General features: G+C 49.8%; 1 long non-coding RNA gene across 1 annotated transcript; it reads left to right on the forward strand.

Annotated features, from left to right (window-relative positions):
• The first annotated feature begins 15,067 nt into the window (after positions 1-15,067).
• LOC120508406 lies at positions 15,068-16,961 on the forward strand. The gene is made up of 3 exons (XR_005628981.1): positions 15,068-15,202; positions 15,908-16,074; positions 16,837-16,961. It is a non-coding gene; the product is annotated as an uncharacterized LOC120508406 (long non-coding RNA).
• The last annotated feature ends 2,328 nt before the right edge of the window (positions 16,962-19,289 follow it).

Raw genomic sequence — 19,289 nt, forward strand, 5'->3', positions numbered from 1 at the left:
TGGGATTGCTGTGGCTGTGGGATTGGTGTGGCTGTGGGATTAGTGTGGCTGTGGGATTGCTGTGGCTGTGTCTGTGGCATTGCTGTGTCTGTGGCATTGCTGTGGCTGTGGGATTGCTGTGGCTGTGGGATTGCTGTGGCTGCGGCTGTGGCTGTGCTGCAGGGCAGGGGCTCTGCAGAGCGATGGGCACGGCTGGAGCCCTGGATCCAACAGGGCCACCAAGGCCGGGTGCCGGCTCCTGCACTGGGGTCACACCAGCCCCGGGGAGCTCCAGGCTGGGGCAGAGGGGCTGGGGAGTGGGACAGGCCCTGGGGGTGCTGTGCCAGTGGCTGGACACGAGCCCAGGTGGGCAGCAGGCCCAGGGCACCTGGGCTGTGCCAGCCATGGTTGGCCACGGGCCCAGGGCAGGGATTGTCCCCTGTGCTGGCCCTGCTGGGGCACCTCCAGTGCTGGGGGCAGCCCTGGGCCCCTCTGACAAGGACACTGAGGGGCTGGAGCATGTCCAGGGCAGGAACAGAGCTGGGAAGGGGCTGAGCCTGGAGCAAAGGAGGCTCAGGGGGGACCTTGTGGCTCTGCACAGCTCCTGACAGGAGGGGACAGCCGGGGAGATCGGGCTGTGCTCCAGGGAGCAGGGACAGGAGGAGAGGGAGAGGCCTCAAGTTGTTCTAGGGGAGGTTTAGATTGGATATCAGGGAAAATTTTTTTCCTGCAAAGGGCTGTCCAGCCCTGACACAGCTGCCCAGGGCAGGGAGGATGGAGGGCGGAATTCCCATTCTGTCACCTGGGGACATGGTTTAGTGGTGGCTGTGGCAGTGCTATTGCCCCTGGCTGCTGTTGGACTTGATGGTCATAGAGGGTTTTTCAAGTTCTGTGGCTCTAATACAGAGTTTTGTATGTGAATATTGATATAGTCAATATTCCAAAATGATGGAATATTTCACATTGCTTTTAGATTAAAAGCTGAAACCAAATCTCTAAATTTCTCATGGGACTCTGGTATTATTTACTGAGCAATAGTATTGTGCTACTGTGTGTACAGGGGAATATCAGATGTCTGGAAGAATTAATGAATATTCAAGGAGTTCTGCTTTGCAATGAGCTTCAGCTGAAAGCTCTGTTCATTCATATACATTTAAGTAAAGCTTAGATTTGCTCATTTTTCATAAATCTTCTTTCGAAGAGAGGAAAACAATCAGGCTGTGCTTTTATAGAGTGAATTTAAAATTAAAATTAGACATTTAGGTGTCATTTCAGTTGTAAAGTAGCCCTTAGTCTGATGGTTGGAACAGGATTTCCAATTATGTTTAATTTGTATGCACAGGGCTTGGTTAGACAAAGTATTAAGGATTCTTACTTGTTCATAATATTTCTATCATGTGCAGGGCTTTTCAACACCCTCACTAAATTAGTTCTTGGAAGCCCTTGTTCACTATATTAACGTAATCTATCCCACACATAGTAAAACAAACTGTTTGGCCTTTCAAATGAGAGGACCCCAATCTTAATAAATATTGAATTATAAAACCCCTGCGTGGGGAATACAAGCTAATTCTTTTCTCTTTGCACCAGCTGTGAGCTGCTCTGTGTGATGTATGGCACAAACTCTCCAGGAAAGAGGAGCAAATTGAAAACACCACCCCTGTGGGTTCCCTTATTAGACTGGAAGTGACTGTGAAATTTGCAGGACACAGCTCATTAAAACAAGGCTGGCAGTCTGTGACCCTGGAGTGGGAAGAGGAGATCCATGCTGGAAAACAGGCTGTTACTTTGATTGGGGGGAACTCGGCTAGGGAGGAGGAAAATGTGTGTGGCTGCTGGTTAACCCCCTCCTCACCAGAGCTCCTCAGAGCTGCAGGAGGTGGAGCAGCAGTGGCTCAGGCCCAGTTGGAGATGAAGGGATGGGTTCCTGGAGAGCTGCTGGTGCTCCCCATCCCAGCTCCACGCTCCCAGGGCTGTTTGTGCTGCTTGAGCACTGAATGGTGCAGAGGAAATATCAGTGCCTGGGTGTTTCACCAGTGGGAACTCAGCACAGCGCAAAACCAAGGGCTACAGAGCTGCTTGTTCATTACTGAGTTATTTAATTGGGGTGTTTCACCAGTGCCTGGGTGTTTCACCAGTGGGAACCCAGCACAGCTCAAAACCAAGGGCTACAGAGCTGCTTGTTCATTACTGAGATATTTAATTGCTATTAATTTAGTGATAATTGCAGTAAACCCCCTGACCCAGGCGAGTGTATCAAGAGGAGAAGATTTTCACAAAACCCCAGGATGGGTCAGGCTGGAAGGGACCTCAGAGGGTCACCAGGTCCCAACTCCCTGCTCCAGCAGGGCCACCCCAGAGCACAAGGCACAGGATTGTGTCCATGGTTCTGGAATATCTGCAGTGAGGGACACTCCACGTCTTCCCTGGGCAGCCTACTGAGGGCTGGGCACTGCCCAGGGCAGGAGTTCTGCCTCCTGTGAAGGAAATTGCTGGGCTCAGCCCCTGCCCGTGGCTCTGGGGCCATCGCTGGGCCTGGAGCAGAGCCTGGGCCTGCACACAGGGATGGACAGGGACAGACTGGGACAGACAGACAGGGACAGACTGGGAGACACAGGGACACACAGGGACAGACAAGGAGACCCAAGGACAGACAGGGACAGACAGACAGGGACAGCCAGGGCTGAGGCCCCTCTCAGCTGGGCTCCTCTCCAGGCTGAGCAGCCCGAGCTCCCTCAGCCTTTCCTGGGCACGGAGCTGCTCCAGGCCCTTCCTCAGCTCTGCAGCTCCACTGGCCCCACTCCAGGAGGAGCCAGAGCTGGGCATGGCACTCCAGATGTGCCTCCAGGGCTGGGCACAGCACTCCAGCTGTGCCTCCAGAGCTGTGCACAGCACTCCAGATGTGTCTCCAGGGCTGGGCACAGCACTCCAGATGTGTCTCCAGGGCTGGGCACAGCACTCCAGCTGTGCCTCCAGAGCTGTGCACAGCACTCCAGCTGTGTCTCCAGGGCTGGGCACAGCACTCCAGCTGTGCCTCCAGGGCTGGGCACAGCACTCCAGATGTGTCTCCAGGGCTGGGCACAGCACTCCAGCTGTGCCTCCAGGGCTGGGCACAGCACTCCAGCTGTGTCTCCAGGGCTGGGCACAGCACTCCAGATGTGCCTTCAGCGCTGGACACAGTACTCCAGGTGTGCCTCCAGGGCTGGGCACAGGGGCAGGATCACTCCCTGACCTGCTGACAGTGCTCCTCCCAGTGCTTCCCTGGATACACCACTGGCCTCCTTGGGCCACAGGACAAAGTGCTGGCTCATGGACAACTCCATTCCATCCTGGGCTGTCCATAGAATAATCTCTTGGAGAACCTGGTGTTGAATTCCATCCTTCTGTGCTTGGTGTGTGGAAAGGCTCAGCTGCAGAAGAGCTGTCCTGGCTCTGTAAATCAGCACTGTCAGAAGCCAGACCAGACCCAGACTGCACAGCCAATCTCATTTGCCCTCAGGCACAAGTCCTTAAAATTCCACTGTGTGAGTGTGCAGTACCCAGGGTGCTCCCAGACCCAGCCTAGTGAATTTGGTGCTGAATATTCATCTATCAGTTGTTTGCACTGACGAAAAGAACAGGATAATTTACCCCAAACTTACTCCAGGTTCTAATAAATCCCATTTTCATGCCACCAGAACCCAGGGAAAAAACAAGGCAAGAATATTAACATTTTCTGCTTGAAAAAGCAGCTCTCCTAGTAGTTAACTTCAATCCCTTAAGTGATCGTCTAATTCTAGTCTGACATTCTCTGTAAGTGAATAAACTTGTATCTTAATTGTCCCCCGTCAAAGATTAAATAATGCTACATCAGCTTTTAGTGTGATTGATCCAAATAAAGACCATGAAAAATGTAGCCTGGTTGGAAACATTCAATGAAATCATACATTTGGGGAAGGCTGTCCCCATCCCTGCTGATGTGGAAGAGCTGGGTTGTGGGAAGAGAAAAGCTGGGATGACAACACAAACTGATGTTGCTCTGCATGAGGAAGAGGAGAGGCTGAGTATGAAAGGAGCTCAATAATTGTGAGATCCATGCTCTGATGGCTTGGGAAAAGCATGTTCCCTTGAGGCAGGTCCAGCTGGATTTCCAAAATGACCACTCAGTCACAGATGAAGATTTTGGCCCTGCTCACCATGACAGAGGAAAGAAGCAAACCCCTTATCTGTGGCATGTGGGGGATTGGTAAGGTCTCCTTGGACTTGGAACTTTCCTTTAGGAAGAGTGGGAAGTGGGGGTGCAAACAATGAAAGTCTTACAAATTTCTCATGCCCTTTGTGCCAATATTGCTGTTCTCCTTAGGGATGAAGGGACACCTGACCTGAAGTGACAACAAGGAAAAGGCTCTATGATGTTGAACTTTGTGCTAGTGTAGTAGTTGTCCGTCTCCTCCCTGTGAGTATTCTGGAGTCTGAACCCTTTCATTTGTTTTTCAGTTGAAAATAAGTTCTAAATTCTCCCTGCTGTAATTCTGACATGGGAAAGCTGCCTTTTCCTCATCCAAATCAATTCAGTGATTCACTCCTTACACAGTCTGCTGATGGTTATGAGGATGGAATTACAGGCTTTGTAAATGATTGTAAAACACATGCCTGGCTCCAAAGTGGTTTATTTTCATATCTGAGATTTTAGAAAGTGAACTTAAAAGTGCAGTAGTTTTCCTTGTGTGCTAGGAGGCTGGAGAGAGGATTTTTGGAATATTTGATCTGTACAAAGTGCAGATGGGAAGATTGCTGGACAGGTGGGAACAAGGAAAGAGAGAAAGAAAACAAAGAAAGAAAGAAAACAAAGGAAAAAAGAAAGCCAGGAGAGCACAGGTTTATTTTTAGGAAGTGTTTATTATTAGAGTGGGAACTCACAGCCAGGCTGCATTCAGCAGGGCATCTGCACACAATGTTCTGACCTGCAGGTGCCCAAATACCCTTCCAGAGCCCCACACAACCCCAGCAGCTTTGGGTCATCCCAAGAGAAGTGGCTGATTGCTTTTGCACCTATGCTATTAATAACTGAGGTGGAGGGCAAAACTGATAGGTTTTAAATACTGGGATCATTCCTTAAAGTCAAATTATATTTGGCTTATGCATTTGTTCCCATCCCAACTAAATTTGTGGTCCTCTCTCTTTGAACAGTGCACGTTCCAAAGATTAAGTAGAAAGTTACTGGAAAAACTCTGAACTGATACCAGGGATTAATATTTCTTAGCTAATTGTCACTGAGATGGATGGTTTGGGAATATTTCCAAGACTGCACTTGCTTTAGAAGCCACATTTGAAGCACACCTTGCTGAAGCCTTAGCAAGTGCTGAAGGACAGGGATGTGTTTCCTCGTGGCAACCTCAAGGCCCTGGGATGAGCTGACCCAGCTTGGCCCCCGTGATCCCAGTGATTGCACAGGGAATCTTTAGCACATCTGGAAAGTTTGTTCAGTAATTAAATTACTCATCTGGGATTGTGAGTCTTAAACTTCCTCTGTGGATATGTTGGACCCCTTGTGGAAGGTTGTGCTCCCACACGGAGAATTTCAGGAAAGTTCTAGCTGGGATGCAGTAATTCAGGCCCTGGCTGAGGGATGCTCCTCACGACGGCTTCCGCTAGGAATGGTTACAAGGAGAGAAGGATAATCAGGACAGCAGCTGAAGGAGTAAAGATGCCCCCTCTGGCCCTTTCCTCCTGTCCCCCCAGAGCCACAAGTGCTGACAGCAGCTCTGGTTGCCATTTGTCCTCCCGTTCCAGGGGAGGGATCCTTTCCGATCGCCAGGTCCTTGAGGGGTGTGAAGAGTAAACGAGGTGTGAACAACACATCAAGTGGGCAGCACAGGGAAGCGGAGCCGTGAAAGCATTTGCTCCGTAAAAATAGAACGGGGCTGTTGGCAGCAAGAGGTGTCTGGAACAGATAAAGGCGGCAGTGAGTGATGGCAGTGGGGTTGTTTTATTAACGCAGCAGTCTGAGCTTCCTGACCTTATGAGACAGGACGGAGCTGGGCAGGACAGGTGAGCCTGTAACTTGCTCTGCAGCGCTGGGAGGATTGCAGCTCTCCCGATTCAGGACGGAGCAGCCACGGGCAGCGTTTGTCACCTGCCCCCAGCTGGAATGGGGAGCGCAGGGCAGATTAACTCCTAGCGATGATCCCGTGGAAAGGCGTGAGCTGCACTCGCCTTTGTTTTAATGGCCTTCACTGTGGAGGAGCTGCAGCTCTGGAGTCCCCCTGGAGCCCCAGCATCCATCCAGCCGCTGCTCTTTGATCATCCCTGGGCACTGGGAAGCTTGTCTGTGTGCTTGGAATTAGCGTGGATGTTCTTCTCGAGTGAAATATTTATAAATCAAGGGGAAATTTTCTGACTAAACAATAAATCGCAGCGTGGGTTTGCTATGAACATCCCTCGTGTATAACTGTCATAGCACAGCACTGCCTCCAGTCCAGGGATCCCATCCATCCCCATCCCGCAGAGATCAGCATATCACCAGAAGAAAGTGATTTACCAGACAAGTCCCAGTTCCTGCCTGTATTATTCCATGATTTATGACCCATCTGATGTGGCTGTAGCTGGAGTGCAAGACAGAATCTGTTCTGCAACACAAACAAAGGGTATTAGACTAACAGATCTGATATTGAAAGATGGGTATCTCTTTGCATGGCAGCTCTCTGGCCTGTTGTTTATTTGCTGTCTCACTCAACTGCAGCTCTAGCCTTGCTGCTCTGCTGCCAGAAAGGCTAAAGCATAAAATGGAATTACAAGTATTAACAGCTGTGGGTTGTGTCACTTAGGAACACACAGCAACTGCTGGAAGGGTCACCAAGGATGGGCAGGGACAGCAAACGGGAGCTCAGCGCTCAAACCCGTGAGGTTTCCAGGTTTGGCCTGGCAGGAGCAACAACTCTGAGTGAGACTTCAGCCACTCCATGGCTTTTAAAAACATTAATAGAGCATCTAAATTTAGAGCGCTGCACTTCTGTTTCATTAAGAATTCCACTTTAGACAGACTCCATGGAATGTGCCCCCAGAGCAGCCCCGCTCTGCTGCTGCACAGACTAACAGGAGCTCCCACTCCTCACAAAACCTCCTCAGCTGCTCACAGCTGGGGGCCTTCCTCACCTCACATCCCTCCTCACTCCTGACCTTGAACCTCAGCTGGCCCCCGTTGTTCAGATGTCATGGGGCAAATGCTGCCCAGCTGAAGCCACTGAAACAGAGCTGGTTTTAGCTTTCGATCGAGTGAGGAGGTCTGGTGTGAGTGCCTGCAGAGAAAAGGAACTTAGGCTGGTTTGCAAACACCACTGGTGTTTGATTTGCCCTTCTGTGCCATTTCGGGCTGAGCAGATAGATAAATCCAGGGGTTCTTACAGATGTCATGGAAACTGAGACTCAATGCTGAAATCAGGCTTCAAACAGCAATGCAAAGAGCTGAAATCAGGCACTCCTCTTCTGGACACCTCAGCCCAGCTTTGGGCACTGAGCCTCTCACTTAGAGGGCTTTGGATGCTGCCAGGTGTCCTGCTGGTGGATCATGTTACTCGGGAGCCAGCAGAAGCCCTGGGGCAGTGAGCTGAAACTTTAGGAAAGACAAGTACTGGTGTAACAGATGGGACCTTGGCCCAAAGCTTAGAAATAATGAGAATTAGAAGTGTGTCACCAGGGAAAAGCAAGATCAAATGCTTTAAATCACAACATATTACACTTCCCCCAGCACTTTAGCAATATACAAGCTTAATGCCTCTTTTTTTCCTTTTTAAGGGGAAGAATGCCTCAGTGTAGACTTACCTAAACAGCTCGGGAATTTTTTAGCACTTGATTATTCTAAAATATTGAGGGTTTGTGGCACATGAGCAGATGGACTTGAAATCCCTGGTTTGCATCTTGATGGTTTTTGTCTTTGGCCTCATTTGTTAAAGGTAGAGGGATTGTTAGGCCAGAGGCATTTCTGTCATCTCTTGGGAGATGGTGCATGTGACTTTCTGTTTTCCATGGAAACCGAAGTAGGAAATAGTTAACAAAAGGCTCCCAGCTCTGCAGTGTGAGAGAGCAGGTTAAGAGGTTGGGGGGGAAAAAAAAAAACAAAACAGAAAACAAGAGCATCACTCTTAGCAGCAGCCAAGGGCAGAGCTCTCCAGATCTCCTGTCAGAGCCTGTTCCTGGGGCAGCCAGGCTCACTCTCTGTTCTCCAGAGCCTCGCATGGTTTGAGGGCTCCACAGACCTTCCTCACCCTCCCTCTGAGCCTGAAAATCCTCACCGAGGAGCTCTGAAAAACTTGGGGAGATAATTTGGTCTAAAGTTTGCAAAAGCACCTGTCTGGCCTCCTCAGAGCAGGAAACCTCCCTGGTTAAAGTGATGATTCCAGGGCTGTTTGGAGCCCTGGCCTCCCCTGTTTGATTGGAGGTTTCCTTGCTCTGGGCATCACCTGTGGAGCCTGGGGCGTGGGGCTGGAGAGCAGCAGAGGAGCCACAGGAAGGTGCCACTCATGGGCTAACACAGCCTGGCTTCCTGGCAGGAGAGTGTCCTCCAGGGATGTCTCTTGGGACCTTCCCCCTCTGCTGCCCCGGTTTCTCCTTTGGTGTGCAATGGGAAATCTCCCTCTCAGCTCTTCTGTGACTTCACTGATGCTGGTGAAAGGTTAATGCTCGAGAGGGGTCATGCTGGAGGTCTGTTCTTGGTTAATTTTCTCCTCGTGGCCATGGGCTGTGGAGGAGAATTCCCTGCTCTCTCCTGGGGTATTTTGTCACAGCTCTCACATCCCCTCTGCCGCAGCTGCTCCCTGGGGAACTCCAGCCTCTGCTTTTCCCTGGCAGGCCATAAAGGAAAGGAGGGCTGCGATTTAAGAGCAGAGCAAAGCACTCAGAGCCACAAAAGCACACGGAGATTCAAAGCCTCCCCCACCTGTGTTCCCAGGGAACTTGCTGAGTCTCAGCAGTCTTTTCCTGAACACAATTGTGCCTGCAAAGACCCTGTCTGAGCATTGTACAGCACAGGACACACTTTTAAGTCCTTTTTTCTTCCTTTTGTTCCTGCATCCAAGGCCTTTCTCTCTTTGATTTATGGATTTGGAGCCCATCTTTAATTATTTGCCCTGCAAAGCTGCCTGAAGCAGGGCTCAGCAGGAGTCAGACCAAGGCAGCTCAGCCCTCCTGGCTCGGCACAGCAGCATTCCATGGCAATGACCATTCCCAGGTGTGTGTGAGGGGCACAGCTCCCTGCTTCCTGCTCGTTGGGGTGGGCATGTACTTGGGTGTGCTGGGCAAACTCAGGCTCCAGCACTTCACATCCACCCCATCCCCCTGCCCCACAGAGCACACAGGGACTGTCACAAGGCCCTCTACAGACACAGAACATTCCAGCAATGCAAATCACCCTGGATGTGATGCCTAAAGGCATTTTCAGTGCTGGGAAATAAGGGCTCATTTATTCCCTTGAAGATTTCTGCTCCAGGATGAATAGCAGTGATGGAATTCTGCCACAGAGCAGACAGGTCTGCACAGCCACCCTTGTACTGCCTAGCAAGACCTCTTGGGGTCTGGCAGCTCCGATTTCCCTGTCTCAAGATGCTTTGAAGGGCTCTGCCTTGATTGCACTTCCATCCACTCGAGATAAATAATTGTGTTATCAGTCCACGGCAAAGCCTGAGCCTCCAGGGCTCCACAGCAGCAGCACTTCCAGCCTTGCACAGCCCTGCAGCCCCCAGTGCTCACCAGCATGGGGACCCAGAGCAGCTGGGGCTGCCCTGGATCCCTGCAGTGCCCAAGGCCAGGCTGGACACTGGGGCTTGGAGCAGCCTGGGACAGTGGCAGGTGTCCCTGCCATGGCAGGGATGGCACAGGATGGGGTTTAATGGCCCTGCCAACAGTGGCAGCTCTGGGATTCTGTGATTCTGTGATTCTCTTCCCCACTGGCTCTGGGGATCATCCTCCACAGTGCATGGTGGGATGCAAAACTGGAGCTTCTTCCTCCATGGGTAAATCCTATTTCAGCTGCCTTAAATAATTTCTTCCCAAAAAAGCTTACCACAGCTTTCTGCTGGAAGCAGGGGGATGGTTGTCAAAGCCTCAGGAAACCCCTTTGATGTGGGGCAGGCAACTGGGAGAGGTGGTAATGAGGTGCTGGGAGAACTTCAGTCAGCAGGGAGGGAGAGCAGCAGTTCTGAAGCTGCCCGAGCTGCGGGGCCCCTGTGCTGACACACCACAGCGTGAGGGGATGGCTGATTGGGGCTTACAGGCCTCCAGTGCTTTAGGGACAGACTCATTCTGTGCCTCTGAACAGAATTTCTGGACTTGCAAATTTATGGAAACACGTTTTTGGTCAGCAACAGAGGGAGCAAACAGGGATTCAGTTATCAGGTCGTATTTGTGTGCCCACCTCACTCCACAGTGAGCTCCCTGCCTGCAGGCTGCTTAAATTGAGAATTCTCTGGGGCAGGACCTCTGCCCTTCTCCTCTTGCAGGGCTCAGAATAGAAAGGGATTGGAGCCCCAGGAGGAGTGCACTGATACCGGGGCTATAAATAAGTGCTGGTGGCAGGACTCTGCTGGGGCTTTGTGCCAGCCACGGCAGGTGAGGGTCTGCTGGAGGCTGCAGCAGCCAAGAACAGAGCCGTGACTGCAGATAGCCCTGCTCCTGGCACAGGGGCACCTCCCTCGTGCTGCCATCACAGGCACCTCAAGGCCACTGCTGCAGGGCCACACGTGGCTGGGCTGGGCTAGGGACCTGCTCCCAACTGTTCCCCAGCTGGAGAGGTGTCATCACTGAGTGGGAAATGACACAGACTCACCAGAAGGCTGGTTTGCACAGAGCATCCATCTTTCCTCCAGACCCTCTCTTTCTATACACCGTTCAATACAGATAGACCTGGTTTGTCAATTAATCAATATACTTCACCTGATTGGCTAATTAACATGATGCCTTTCTCATAAACAACCTTTGAAAAAAATAAGAAAACAGAGAGTAGGAAAACAACACCTCCAAATTGTCTATAATAATAAGCTATCATTGTTTATCTTCAACTCCCTAAAATCTCTCAGGCCAATTCGGGGAGAACTGATCTCGTTTTCTCGCTCTCTGGCCAGGCTGTCACATCCACAGAGATGTGCAGGGACAGCCAGCACTGTCCCCAGGCTGTGTCACCCAGGGCAGCTCCACAGCTGGGGCAGCAGCCAGCTCCTGACCCTTCCCCTGAGCCTTCCCACCTTTGCTTTCCCCAGAAATGCTCCTGCTGCTCTTCCTTCTGTGGGGTTGGGTTGTGTGTCCTGCTGCTGCCAGCCCTGCGCTCCAGGGACACTGAGACTGGCTGGGACAGCTGAGCCTTCCTGGGAATGCTGTGAGTTATGGGATGCTGAGTGCTGTACCCACAGCATCCATCTGGACCAGACCTCTCCTCCTGAGAGCTGCTGTGAGACACAAGCACTGGATGCATTCCCCACCCAGCATCCTCCCTCACAGCCCTGCTGCACTTCAAAGGCAGGACCACAGCTCACATCCTTGGCTGAATTAGGCAGAGCTGAGCTTTGGCCTGGGCTAAGCCTCCAAGGCCTGATTGTAAATCACAAATGCAGATTGTGTGCCAGACAGATTTTTATCTTTTCCTAACTAAAGTACTGCTGGTGACTCCAAAGTACTGGCAAGAATTTTCCCTGCTGCAAGTGTGGACGCTGGGGAGGATAACAAAGTGTGTTTGTGTGGCTTGGGCTGCTACTTAACTTGAGAAGAGACTCCAGCTTCTCATCAAAAAGTACCATTTTACCTTTTTATTGTTTTTTAATGAAACCATTTTTTCCCGAAAGAGAAGAGAATTGCCTTTTTCCTAAGTGGACATTTTCATGAAAAAATAATCCCTGAGTTTTCATTACAGTCTTGAACAAGAACTTGAAAATAAAATCTGCTTGTTTCTTCCCCTGGCACTCTGTAAAAAGGAAAAATAGAAGAGGAAGAGAGCAAATGTGAATTCTCAACACACATTTTTGTGGACAGAGTGAAAACATGTAAAAGCTTTTACAAAAGGTTTTGAGATGTTATGAATTGAGTTGACATTTTCCAAAGTCCTCATAAACCCCACTGGATTATTTTGGGTGGATTTCAGCTCTAAGCCCCAAAAAGCAGAGTTACCAAGTGGCAGCAATGTGGTTTTGCTCCCAGGTATCTCCCTAGGCTCTCAGGAGGACTCCCTCCAGCTGCTGAGAGAGCAGAGCCTGCTGGGGTCCCTCTTTTGTGCTCTCCTGGGATGAAAAGTGGTTTTGCTCTGGGAGAAAAACAACCTTGGTTTGGCTGGGGGGGCTGAACTCTCCTGGTGAACATGAGAGCTTCTCCTTGACTTCTGTGCTGCTTTGGGCTGGGAGAGACAGTTTCAGGTCCCCTGCCCTGCTCCCCTGAGGACAAGAAGCAGCCACAGAGCAGCAGGAGGGGAGGAACCTGGGAGGACTTGCCTGCTGCCCTCCTGGGGTATGTGGCCAAAACCAAGCTGGCTGCTCTCTGAGAGCCTCACCTGTGTGCAGGTGCTGTCCTTGGGGTGCCCAGGGCTGGTGCCTTTCTCAGGGTGGATTGTGCTGGTGCAGTGGCTGTCGGGGTGTCCTTGCTGTGCTTTGGGCTCTGGCTGTGCTGCCAGTGCTGGTGTGAAGGACAGGGGCACCAGGCAGTGACCAAGCTGTGTCTTTGTCAAGAGGTGCTTTTTGCTTTGCTGAGCACTGAAATGTGGACAGTCTCGCTCAGTTCCACCCTGCTCTGCCCCTGGGGTTCTTGCCAAAGCCCCCTTTGCCCCTGCCCCCTAAGGTCACAGCAGTAGCCCAGCCTGTACCTGGTGCCCAGGGGTTTGTGTTCCAAAGCTCCCATGGGCGGCTGGTGCCACTTTCCACTTGTGCAGAGGGAGAAGCTGAAGCACAGAGCAGGCAGGTAATGGCATAAATGTTAAAAGCAGGTTTGTATGGAAACTTGCTGGGTCTGATAGCTTTTTATGAGCCCTCTGTTGAGCTCTCTGAGCTCCTCCTCAGCTGCTGACAGGGCTGTGATAGCACAAAAAGCAGGAATTCCTCATTGGCTACAACAAGAGTCCAAACCAAAGAGTCAGTGAGGTATTGCCCACCTTGCCCTTAGACCTGCTTAGGGCCCACTGTCCCTCTGTGACCCATCTGTGAGGTTGGGAAACTGAGGCACAGAACTCCCAGGGCTTGCAAACCCCCTGCTTGTGCAGGCAGGAGAACATTGCTGGAAGCTGCAGCACTTCTGGAGAAAGATGCTGGTGGCAGAGCAGGTCCTTCTCCTGTTTGGCACAGCTGGCACTGAAGGGCTTTGTGGGGTTTCTCCTCCCCTTTGGCACCACAAGGACAGCACCTTCCCAAGGCTTTGTCTCCTTCCTGTCCCACTGGATTCTCTGGACACCTGGAACTGTCATCTCTTCTCTCCTCTCCCAAATTCAGTACAAAGCTGCTTTTTATGCTGCCTGAAATCCCTGACACAGGAGAATTTCCATTCTGCTAGGATCATTAACCTTCCTGCCTTTCCAGTATTTGCAGCTAGTGGATAATTTCTTTGTTGTTTTGGTGATTGTTTTGTTTTTTCCACTATTATTTATTCAGGGAGGCTCTGGGACTGCCACCTGGTCAATGGGCAGAGCCTTCCGTGCACCTCAGCAGGGCTCTGAGAGCACCAGCTCAGGCCAGCATGGAAATCACATGAATGAAAGCCCCTCACAGGGCACCATCTGGGTTTGGGGGTTTTGTTTTCATGAACAGGACGGGAGTGCTGGGTACATTCCTTGAGCTTTATTGCAGCATCAGCCTCACTACGTGGCCGAGGCAATAGAGAGATGGCAAAGCTCATGTAAAGCCAGCAGCAGCCAAAGATTGCTTTGTTACAGAGCATTTGAAAAACTTTCTAGCCAATAGCACATTGCTAAAGCTTACAGAATTGTTTTAACCAATTACTACAAGCACATGTACACCTGCTTCACACAATGCTGGCTTGTCTTCTATTAACAATACACAATACACCATTAGTAAGCTTAAAACCTTCTACTATCTTACTAAACATATTTTTCTGCAGTCTTAAGATCTATCTTAACCAAACCTAAAACTCCAGCTATTCTTCCATGTCCTTACTTGTTGTACTATTGTAACTTTTTTCTACCCTCAGACTTTGTAGCTACAACTAGCTCTGAGTCCTCTGTTCTTTCTGTTTCTAAGGTCTGCTTTCCCAATTTTCTAAAAATCTTACCTTTGCTATTTCCCACAGGTGCTCCTTGTTAGGGCCTTGCAGCTGTTAAACCTCACCTGTCCCCACTTTGGGGCAGGGAGCAGAGAGGTTCCCCACAGCATCAGGAACAGGCAGAGGGCTCAGGGCTGGCACGGCACGGCACGGCACGGCACGGCACGGCACGGCACAGCACAGCACAACACAACACACAGCACAGCACAGCACAGCACAGCTTCTCCTGCTCAGGAACAGGGAGCTGTGGGGTTTGGGATTGACTGGTGCAGTCCCACAGTGATCCCCAAGTAGGTCAAGCACAGGTGTCCTGGAAGTGCCAGGAATTCAGCTGTGGAAGGCAAAGGAGGAGCTGCTGTGCTGGGCTGAGCATGGGCTCCCTGCCCACCCCTCAGCAGGGCTGAAGTGCCTCTGGGGCCTTTTCTCCTGCCCCAAAGGGAGGTCATTGACGTGTTCAGGAGGCACCAGACATCAGGAACACTCAGAGGCACCAGGAACAGGCAATCCAGCCTGCCCTGGGACCTTGGGCAGAGTTAGCAACAGGGTTGCTGTGCCACAAGGTTGTGCTGTGGAAATCCTTTCAGGTTGCTCCCAGTGCAGTAGGGAGGGTTTCTAGCCATGAAGAGGAAATGAATTCCTGCTGCATGGAGATTCATTTGCTACCTCAGCCACCAGCTGGGTGAAAAAGCAGCTGAGGATGCAGCAGTCCAGCTGTTAATATGTTTATTGGGATGAATATTACATATCATTCTCAGAGTGGTTCTATTTCTTTGCAGAAGGCACAAACTACAGCAGCAGGATTTAGGAATATGGACAAGCCTGTGTTTCCATAAAACCATGTTTGATGGCAGGACATGATGGAGGTGTCTGTCACATGAACACCCAGTGTTAAAGGCTTGGTTAAAGCTGCCCCGTGATCCTGTGGAACTCCTCATGTTCTTCCAGGCTCAGCTTCCCACTTCCTTATCCATTCCCAGTCTGCAGACTTCTCATTGCTGACCAGGTTTCTCCTTACAGATTTATTATCTGCATTTCTTGCTCTGTGTCCCTGGCTTACCTGAATTCCCCAATCCCCATTCTGACCCTGCTGTAGTTGTGCTCTGTGCCCCATTTCCTTCTCCTGGACTCTGCTCAGGTGTTTCCAGTTCTCTCCCTTTCTTCCTCATGGTGTGCAGATTCTGATCCAATCTGTGCTGTGCCACCCCAAAGGCTCCTCCTGCTCTCCCTTTGGGGTGTCCATGTTCCCCCTGCTCCCATCAGGTGAGGAGTGGGGGCTGCTCCCTGTTACTTCTCCAAGGATTTTGCTCCCTAGGGAAGGGGGGTGCTGGCACTGCTGTTGGAAAGGGAGAAATTTGGTGCCATTTTAGAATCTTCAAGGCAAATCCTGCCTCAGGTGCATTGTTTGGATGACAAGGCAGACAAGGACATGCCTGGATGCACACTGGAATCCAGTGGATGTTTTTCCATATCCCAAGAGATGTGATGTGTTTTCAGTGAGGCTTTGCTGGAGAACTGTTGTACTGCCTGGATGTGCTGGGCAATATTTCTGTGGCTCCACAGTTAAGTTTTTATGGAAGCCTCGTTCTGTTTAACGTAGCTGTAGTTGGGTTATAAATTAATAATCCCTGCTGCTGGGACTGCTGTGTAGCAAGATGGCTTGTGTGTAAATAATTCATGCCATTAAATTCGTTGTGTTCCCTGTCTACAGCTCATTTACCTGCTGTGACTACAAATATTCCTCTGCCCGTTGGAGAAGGTGTTGGGAGATGCCAGGCGTGAGAGGACTGTCAGGAAGAGGCTCCTCCCCTGGTTAAATGGATCAGAAACTCCTGGGACAGGGAATGCCAGCACAGTCTGGTTTGCAAACATGACAGGGTGAGGATTTCACCGTGGGCTTGGAGCCTGGGGAGGCCCAGGCTGTGGGGCATGTTCTTCCCTGGCACATCCATCCTGGGCAGCAGGAGGAGTTTCTTCATGGAAGGGGCTGCCCAGGGAGGTGTGGAGCCCCCATCCCTGGAGGTGGCACTCAGAGCTCTGGGCTGGGGACAGGGTGGGGATCAGGCACAGCTGGGACTCAGCGATTCAGGAGGGCTTTTCCAACCTCCGTGATCCAGTGCTCACAGCTCTGCCTCCTTTCCAAGCTCTTCCTCTTTGTTTGTAGCTCTTCTAGAACTATTTCAGTGCTTGTCCCTACCAGTAAACCAGGAACAATTGGAATTCTTCCCTGCATCACGTGCAAATTCCATGGGGCTTCCAATGTATTTTTTAATTTAAATTCTCCCATGTTTCCTTGGAAAGCAGCTCCCCAGAAGCAGTAAAGAATCCTTTCCAGCCTCAGGCACCAGCTCTCTGTGCTGCAGTGAACAGAGTAAGGTAATCACATAAGTCCTGCACAAATAAAGGTAAAAGAGGTACAAAATAAAATTAAAAAAAAAAATATTGTGTTCAAAAGATGTTTTCCAGAGTTCTAATGCACAGTCTCTAAAATGTTTTCATATTTGTAGAAATTTGTGGGAAGCTGATGTTTCCAAGAGCTTTGATGCTGCTTTATTACTCCTGTATTAGGAGATTATTTCAGATCACACTGGTAATGCTTTTCTGTTGTGCTGTTGTCAATTCTGGTTTGTTTTCCCTCAGCCTTGCTGCTGCTCTCATCTGCATGTGATGATCCAGGGCAAGACTTGAGGGAATCCAGGGAAGACTGTGCTGGAATAACTTCCATCTTCTCCTCCTCACACACCAGAAACCTGATCCTCTGACAGTAAGTAATATTTATGTGCTTTTATGCATCATACATAACCTGTAAAATTGTGTTATTGTCAAGTTACCATCATATATTATCTAGAAGCAACTTTAAAAGGTTGGTTTAGCTTTATGTATAAATATTGATGAGAAATCTGAGGCATGTTTTTCTGCAGAAAATACTTATATCAGACACAAAATTTATCTGGAAAAGATGTTATCCCTTATGTTCCTGCTGAAGTCTACTTAGGAGACAGCCTGAGCAAGGCCGTGTCTGTATGAATAACAAGGACTATTAATTTGGGACCAATTGATTCACTGAAAAGGCTTCTGAAGAAATACATCAGCATATTGGAAATCACTACAAAGGGTTTGGGTGATGTTTATTGAGGCTGAAGACAAATGTTTGGGATGGAAGGAAACAAGGAGGAAGTCCTGTAGTTGCAGGAGCTGAACAAAATGAGGCAGGGGCTTGTTGACTTTGAAACAACTGCGGGTTCTTAAAGTTTTTTTTTTATGAGGGAAGTTCCACTGCTCTTTGTTTTGGTTAAAAACAGGTTTCTGTTTATCTGAGGAAAAGATTTTTAAATAGTGAAGGACTGAGTGACATTGGAATTCAAAGTCTGGCACTTGATCTGTTTGTTGTGGTTAGGCTTTATGCTGGGATTGACAGGTGATGGCCAGCGAGTGTCCAGCACCCCCGGCCAGTGCTCCAGACAAACTGGAGAAGTGGCCACTGCAGGTGACCCCTCTTGTGGGGGCTGAGCCAGGAGGAGGCAAAGGAGCTACTCCTAAACAGGAAAATGGGTTTTAATAGCTCCTTTTAAAGCTGCTACAAACGGGCTGGGAATGTTTTATTGCAAGCCTGCAGGAGTGACCTGTCAGCCTGCCCTGCTCTGAGAGCTTTGCTGCCCTGCCTGGGTTTGGTGGGGGGGTTTGGAGGCTCCCCCAGGCCAGCCCAGCACTCTGTGTGATGCTGTTTGCACAGAACGTGGGGCATAATGGAACATGAAGTATTGTGCTCTTCCCTAACCTATTTACATGACTTCATTACCATTGAATTTTACTGAGCATGTCAGGAGTGGAGAGGGAAATGTAATCTAATAGGAAGGAATGTACCTCTCTGGAGCAGGGAAGCTGTGACATAAAAAATGGGGTTTAGACAGGCAAATGAACTGAGGCACTGTGGAGGGAACTGATCACACTCTTATTCTTCCCCCAAAAACAAGTTAAAATTCTTTCCACAACTTACTGTTGTGGCAATGTTCAAGTGTCCCAGCCAGTATATTTTGTAAGGATTTAAAGGAATAACAAAGCCAAAGGTGATGGAAATAACTGGATGATGCAGTGGACAGCAGTCAGTTGGGACTGGGATGTCCATAACCCTAAAATGCATTGATCAAATGCATGACTGTATCTCACTATCCCAGATTGTTTGCCTTGAAATGGAAGCAATTTAATCTTTAAAAAAAATAATGAAAGAGCAAACTGTAAATGAGACCTTCTGGCAGCAGGACAGGCTGTGGTCCCAGAGGCAGCAGCACAGGCCAGGATGACAAATGAGATCATTAAAGTAAATAGTGTAAATTGAGTTTTGGCAGTGGGAAGGAATCCTTATTATGATGAAGGGCATTAATATGGGAAGAAGAAAGGAGGGAGGAGGAACTCACTGTGACAGGCTTATCTGGGGAGGGAGCAGTGTAATCCTGTGGCTGCTCCTGCTGCCTCCCTCATTGCAAGGCAAGGAGTCCATTTCATTTCACAGGGGTTTCAGCAGGGCAATGGTTTCAAAGTGCATTAAAGATCATAAAGTGTCACCCCTTCAAACAGCATCCAGGAGGCTGCTGAACCAAAGCCTGGGATCCTTTACTCATTGGGTCTCATCTTTGACATCACATTTGCAGCACACCTATGCTTTACCTGCTGATTTTTCATTTTTAAAGAGTTTCTTGATACAAGTGTTCAAAACCTGAGCACTTGGTTTCCTCTGGATAGGCTTTGATTGTGGGAAGTGCAAAACATGGTGTTAAAGGGCTGGGGCACTGCCTGACCAGCCAGGGAATTCTGGCCTCTAAATTTGGGCTTCCTTAGATGCTGGTGACAGCCAAGGTGATTATCCTGCTCAGATTAGCAGGGAGTTGTGACAGTCCTTAAGGTCACAGGGACTTCTTAAAGTTGTTGGGCTTTTTGAAATCAGTGTGAATCAGTGGCTAGCTCAGAATCCTCTGTGCAAAGTCTTGGGGTTGTTTTTGTCTGCACTGATACTGAAATAAATCCTTGCTCCTGTGAGAGCAGATGGAGCTGCCAAGTTTGGGCATTGCCCTGGGAATTGAGCCCTGAGTGTCACT

This window comes from Passer montanus, unplaced genomic scaffold, assembly GCF_014805655.1.
Source record: "Passer montanus isolate IOZ18808 unplaced genomic scaffold, ASM1480565v1 scaffold47, whole genome shotgun sequence".
Taxonomy (NCBI): domain Eukaryota; kingdom Metazoa; phylum Chordata; class Aves; order Passeriformes; family Passeridae; genus Passer; species Passer montanus.